We start from the raw sequence: 7,203 nt of genomic DNA on the forward strand, positions 1-7,203 counted from the left end.
AATAAAGCAAAATATGCTCATATACAAGAATTATATTCTAATAACCCAGATAAGCTTTCAAAATTAATTTTTGAGGATCGCCTTTTGGAGGTAGGCAAAGAATTTGGTCAGCTACGTTCTGACGATGTCTACAATTTTTATAGGGATCTTTGGGGTAATGAGGGTAATTGTAATTTTGAATTTTTTAAGGAAGAAATGAATAATGATCAGATGGAAAATCTTCTACAGCCTATTAGCTTAAAAGAGGTTAGCCAACGCATCAGGAGACTGGGTAATAGTTCATCGCCCGGCCCTGATGGCATAAGAAAAGAGCAGGTTAATAAGAAAGAGGTTATGTATTTATTGGTTAAATTATATAACTGCATTTTGTTTTTTGGAACGGTTCCTGAAAATTGGCGCCAAAATTGTACCACATTAATCCCAAAACCAGGGAAGGACTTGAATCGAGTAGGTAATTGGCGCCCAATAACAATATCCTCATTGCTTTGTAGAATATTTTCTGGGCTTATGGAAGAAAGATTGAACAAGGTAATAGACCTTCATTGTGCACAAAAGGGTTTCACTAAGGGAAGTAATACCCTTATCAATTGTTTTGCTTTGGATACGGTAATAAAATTAGGTAAAAAACATACATCGTTATATGGTGTTATGATAGATGTAAAGAAGGCTTTTGATACTGTGCCTCATAAAGCCATTGTCCAAGCATTAAAGGGAAGATCTGTCCCTAATATGTACATTGAAGTAGTTAATAATATGTATAACAACAATGTAACAATGTTCAATAAGCTTGATATAGGTACTTATGTTAAAAGAGGGGTGCGACAGGGAGATCCCCTAAGCCCCCTCTTATTTAATTTAGTTATGGACTCTGTAATTAGGAAATTAATAGATAAAGATAAAGGATATAAAATTCAAAATCAAAAAATACCAATTTTAGCGTATGCTGATGATGTCCTGTTGCTAGGAAACAATCCTACGGAGTTACAAGAAATTTTAGATCTATTCGTGGAAAATCTAAGTAAAATTGGTCTTAGTATTGCTATTGACAAATGTATTAGTTTCGGCATGAAGCCGTATAGGAGATCATGGTTAATGGAAGAGGTGGATCTAAATATAAATGGTTCAAAGATTAAATTTTTACAGAATGATCAGCCTTTTCAATATTTGGGGTGTATGTATACCTTACAAGGAGGTATAGAAAATCAACACCACCTAGGTAATTTAGGGAAGATGTTAACTCGATTAGGGACTTTAGATCTAAAGCCTCGACAAAGAATAAATTTGTTGCAAACATACTTATTGCCTAAGTATTTTTATGTATGGATATCGAGTATGGTTACACCTACTTTCCTTAAGGAAGTAGATGACCTGGTTAGAAGTTACCTAAAAAGGTGGTTACATTTAATTTCGGGAACCGTAGATGAGTTTTTTTATACTAGAAAGAGGGATGGGGGATTAGGGTTCCCGAAAATTAGTAATATAATTTTATTAGCGCAGCTAAAATTTATACACACCCTAAAGATGCATGAAGAGGAAGGATTTATCCAGGAATTGATTAGAGTTAGTAACATTAACCAGGTAGAGGATAAAATAGTTAATAAACTTGAAATCAGGCGACCCTATAATTTAAAGGTCTTACAGTTCAAGAAAATAGAAATGAAAGAAGAAAGTTTTCGACAATGGGCGAGGAAAACTAGTCAGGGTAAAGGACTGGAATATTTTAAAAATAATTCACTTTGTAATAACTTCTTATATGAAGAAACCTTACCGGATGGAAGGTTCATTGACGCTGTTAAATTAAGAACTAATACTTACGGGGTGAGAACTGCTTTGGCAAGAGCTCTCCCCGGGATTGATGTACAATGTCGTACTTGTCATGAACCTTTAGAAACTGTTGGTCATGTAATAGGGAAGTGCATTTCACATGCACAAAGAAGAATTGTTAGGCATGACCGTATTGTAGGAATGTTTTTAAAACATTTCCAAATAAAAGGTTTTAATATTGGAAGGGAGCCTGAGTTCACTATTGGAAATACTAAATTGAAACCGGACATCATTATTGAGAATGAACGGAAAAGGGTTGTACTTGATGTGACAATTAGATTTGAGGAAGAAGGCATGGAAGAGAAAGCAGTTGATGAAAAAAGAGAAAAATACATGGTTTTAAAAAAATATTTTAAAGATGATAAGATGTTTGAAGTTAAACCATTAATATTTGGATCTAGAGGGGGCACTACCAAATCCCTAAATAAAACCTTTAAAGAGTTCTCTGTACCCAATTTTTTGCAAAGACGTATGTATAATTATATTATTAAATCTTCAATAGAAATATTAAATGCTCACTTAGACTACCATTAATGGATTTTACTTAAATTGCGATGTTAAATATGTCACAAGGAATTTGATTTTGTTTTTATTTAATATTATTAATGAATTTATGGGTCAGATAAAAAAGTTTTTATTGTGGTATGTTTTTTATTTATTTGTAGTCCAAATATATAAAAAAGTCTGGATTTGAGCAATATATACCTGTTTTAGTGTTATGTAGGTTATTTTATATATATATATTTTGTACATATTTTGTAAAGGATTTATGTTTTTGATTTATTTGTATATTTTGTGAATCAATGCTTATGCCGTATATTTATGAAAATAAGAAAATTTGAAAATAAGTTGAAAATAAGATAAGCTGAAGATGAAAATAAAAAAAATAGTGAAAATTAATTTAAAAAGATTATATATAAATATAATGAAAGAAATTAAAAAATAAAAAGCATGAAAAAAACATAATCTAAAAAAAGAATTGCAAGAAAAAATAGAAGAAGAAAAATATTAGAAAAAGAAAGAAAGAAAAAATATTAAAAAAGAAGAGTACGGCTAAACGCATTGGTACTGTTTATAAATTAATGTGAATCTTAAATTTAATTTATAGTTTTATTGGAAATATTTTGATTTTAATGGGGTTTTTGTTTTATGTTGAAATTATGATTAAACAAAGGTATGAAAACTGGTATTCAGGATTAATTTAGGTGTCAGGAGAGGAAGGTATAAATAGTTAATAAATAGGGAGAATGGGAGGAAGGGAGAAGGGATTATGAATTAGTTTTTTTTTATTGATTGTTGTTAGGGCATTAATTGGATATAAAGATTTATTTGGAATTTGTAGTTGATTGTTGAAAAATGTAATTATCTTGATGTTTAGGATTTGGTTTCATAATTGTTTCTCTATTCCTTGCTAATATTAATAGGGGGCTTTTCTTTAACATTTATTTTTATTTTTATTTTTATTTTTTTTTTTTTTTTTAGATTTGTCCGACCATAAATTTTTTTACCCTTTAGAGGGGAATGCCATTTGGCTCTGTTTTCAGCTTTGCAACCATACTTCCCCCGGAACCCAAAAGCTTTGGTTTCCCGGAAGCCGCCCGCCGAGTCATTGGAGGAACTTCGGCGGATTGCTGGCTGGCATCGTTTATGGTTAGAACTAGGGCGGTATCTGATCGCCTTCGAACCTCTAACTTTCGTTCTTGATTAATGAAAACATTCTTGGCAAATGCTTTCGCATCGGTTAGTCTTGCGACGATCCAAGAATTTCACCTCTAACGTCGCAATACTAATGCCCCCGTCTGTCCCTATTAATCATTACCTCGAGTTCCGAAAACCAACAAAATAGAACCGAGGTCCTATTCCATTATTCCATGCACCGAACATTCAGGCGACACGGCCTGCTTTGAGCACTCTAATTTGTTCAAAGTAAACGTGCCGGCCAATCAAGACACTCAATGAAGAGCACCGAGAAAGGAAAAACCGGCAGGACGTCCGGAACGATCAGTTAAACGCCGGGCGGCGAACCGATCGTCCGAGACCCAGATCCAACTACGAGCTTTTTAACCGCAACAACTTTAATATACGCTATCGGAGCTGGAATTACCGCGGCGGCTGGCACCAGACTTGCCCTCCGATAGATTCTCATTAAAGGATTTAAAGTGTATTCATTCCGATTACGGGGCCTCGGATGAGTCCCGTATCGTTATTTTTCGTCACTACCTCCCCGTGCCGGGAGTGGGTAATTTGCGCGCCTGCTGCCTTCCTTGGATGTGGTAGCCGTTTCTCAGGCTCCCTCTCCGGAATCGAACCCTGATTCCCCGTTACCCGTAACAACCATGGTAGGCGCAGAACCTACCATCGACAGTTGATAAGGCAGACATTTGAAAGATGCGTCGCCGGTACAGAGACCGTGCGATCAGCCCAAAGTTATTCAGAGTCACCAAGGTTTCGGACGGACGAACCGACCGATTGGTTTTAATCTAATAAAAGCATCCCTTCCATTGCTGGGCGGGATTCTAGTTGCATGTATTAGCTCTAGAATTACCACAGTTATCCAAGTAGGATAGGTACGATCTAAGGAACCATAACTGATTTAATGAGCCATTCGCGGTTTCACCTTGTTTTGGCTTGCACTGAGACATGCATGGCTTAATCTTTGAGACAAGCATATGACTACTGGCAGGATCAACCAGGGAATTGACCGACTAAAAAGCCGGAAAGTGTTGGACACAACCAACACAGCGTTCTAACAAAGGATAGGAAAGCTACACCCGACCAAGCATTTTAGACTTCTGTTCCGCTGGAATAAGCCTACTCTTGCGGTGACTAGCTCCCGTTAATACTGGCCGTGTGACAGCCGCCAAGAGCATATTAGACTCCCAATCCAATGGAACAAGCCTACTTGTATCCTTGGGTTACAACAGCTTCCTTCCACACGTTGCCGGTACATCCGACAGAGCAATTTTAAAGACTCCTCTTCCGCCAGAATAAGCCTACCTTTGTGGGGCCTGGCTCCCGTTAGAACTGGCCGTAAGGGTACCCACAAAAGCACATTTAGACTCCTCCTCCAGCGAAATAAGTCTACTCATGTCCTACGGATGACTGTGGCTTCCGTTTACATATAGCCGTTCACCCGACACAGCAAATTTTAAAGACTCCTTTTTCCACCGGAATAAGCCTACTTTTGTGGGGCCTGGCTCCCGTTAGAACTGGCCGTAAGGGTACCCACAAAAGCACATTTAGACTCCTGCTCCAGTGAAATATAAGTCTACTAGTGTCCTTGGATGACAGTGGCTTCCGTTCGACAAGTGATACACGCTCAAACTGGCGATGAGTCTATACCGTCCTTAACTTAAGGAAAATCGGTACTTAAATGCCACATGGAGAATAAAAAGTCACTTACAAAAAACAATGCTCCGCATAAGCCTTTGTAAGCTAGAAAGGACATGCTATCTGGCCTCATTCTCAAGAAGGACAAGTAAGCTCCCGTCAACTGGCCCAAACTCTAAAGCGAGGACAGCCCGTTCAAAGTCAATCGGCATCCCTCCTTAAGAGTACAAAACGGCTCACTTCTTAACCACACTGGCTCTTGCTCCTTCAAGTGAAATCTGGCTCCCTTCACTCTGGCATTATCTTTACACATAAATCGGACTCCTCCGATTTAACAGGTGAACCTAACCCGGGAACTAAGGAAACTGGGAATAAAGACTCAGAGGCCCAATTACCTTGTTCGCCAGCCAGCCTTGCGCCGGCCCAGGCTAGAGACTTTCTCCAACAATCCCTGTTGAGCCCGAAGGATCCTAAGACCACTCGTGTGTACAAAACTCAGAGGCCCAATTACCTTGTTCGCCAGCCAGCCTTGCGCCGGCCCAGGCTAGAGAATTGCATGGACACGAGAAACTCTCAGGACTCTTCTTTGTGGCTCCTCCCGGAATTAAGGAAACTCCGAAATGCAAAACTCAGAGGCCCAATTACCTTGTTCGCCAGCCAGCCTTGCGCCGGCCCAGGCTAGAGAATTGCACGGATTATTCCTGTTCACCCTAAACGCATCTGAGACACCTCGTGTGTATGAAACCCAGAGGCCCAATTACCTTGTTCGCCAGCCAGCCTTGCGCCGGCCCAGGCTAGGGAATCACATTGACACGAGAAAGATCTCGTCAGCGGTTTGTAGCGTGCAGAAACTGCTCCCGTTTGAACTGACAATCCCGACAGAGCAATATTAAAGACTTCTGGTCCATTGAAATAAAGCCTACTTTTGCGAGCCTTGCTCCCGTTAGGACTGGCCGTATGGCTGTGCACAAAAGCATATTAGACTCCTGCCTCAATGGAATTAGTCTACTCCTGTCCTTAAACGGATGACAGTTCTTCAAGCATAGCATGCTACCTTCCGCAACTTACAGGCGCGGAAATGCTGTGGAAACGAGGAGACAAGTCCTCACAAAGGTTTCATGGCCGGTCACCCGACACAGCAAATTTTAAAGACTCCTTCTCATCCGGAGTAAGCCTACTCTCGTGGGGCCTGGCTCCCGTTAGAACTGGCCGTAAGGTTGCCCACAAAAGCACGTTTAGACTTCTGCTCCAGTGAAATAAGTCTACTTGTGTCCTACGGATGACTGTGGCTTCCGTTCAAATATAGCCGTTCACCCGACACAGCAAATTTTAAAGACTTCTTCTCCACCGGAATAAGCCTACTCTTGTGGGGCCTGGCTCCCGTTAGAACTGGCCGTAAGGTTGCCCACAAAAGCACATTTAGACTCCTGCTCCAGTGAAATAAGTCTACTCGTGTCCTACGGATGACTGTGGCTTCCGTTCAAATATAGCCGTTCACCCGACACAGCAAATTTTAAAGACTCCTTCTCCACCGGAATAAGCCTACTCTTGTGGGGCCTGGCTCCCGTTAGAACTGGCCGTAAGGTTGCCCACAAAAGCACATTTAGACTCCTGCTCCAGTGAAATAAGTCTACTCGTGTCCTACGGATGACTGTGGCTTCCGTTCAAATATAGCCGTTCACCCGACACAGCAAATTTTAAAGACTCCTTCTCCACCGGAATAAGCCTACTCTTGTGGGGCCTGGCTCCCGTTAGAACTGGCCGTAAGGTTGCCCACAAAAGCACATTTAGACTCCTGCTCCAGTGAAATAAGTCTACTCGTGTCCTACGGATGACTGTGGCTTCCGTTCAAATATAGCCGTTCACCCGACACAGCAAATTTTAAAGACTCCTTCTCCACCGGAATAAGCCTACTCTTGTGGGGCCTGGCTCCCGTTAGAACTGGCCGTAAGGTTGCCCACAAAAGCACATTTAGACTCCTGCTCCAGTGAAATAAGTCTACTCGTGTCCTACGGATGACTGTGGCTTCCGTTCACCCGACAGAGCAAA

At 40.4% G+C, this 7,203-nt stretch overlaps 1 pseudogene; it reads right to left on the bottom strand.

The window, feature by feature from the left end:
- Window positions 1-3,305: 3,305 nt before the first annotated feature.
- LOC145677626 (small subunit ribosomal RNA) lies at window positions 3,306-4,520 on the bottom strand (annotated as a pseudogene).
- Window positions 4,521-7,203: the final 2,683 nt, after the last annotated feature.

This window comes from Thermobia domestica, unplaced genomic scaffold, assembly GCF_964235325.1.
Source record: "Thermobia domestica unplaced genomic scaffold, izTheDome1.hap1.1 HAP1_SCAFFOLD_1133, whole genome shotgun sequence".
Classification (NCBI taxonomy): domain Eukaryota; kingdom Metazoa; phylum Arthropoda; class Insecta; order Zygentoma; family Lepismatidae; genus Thermobia; species Thermobia domestica.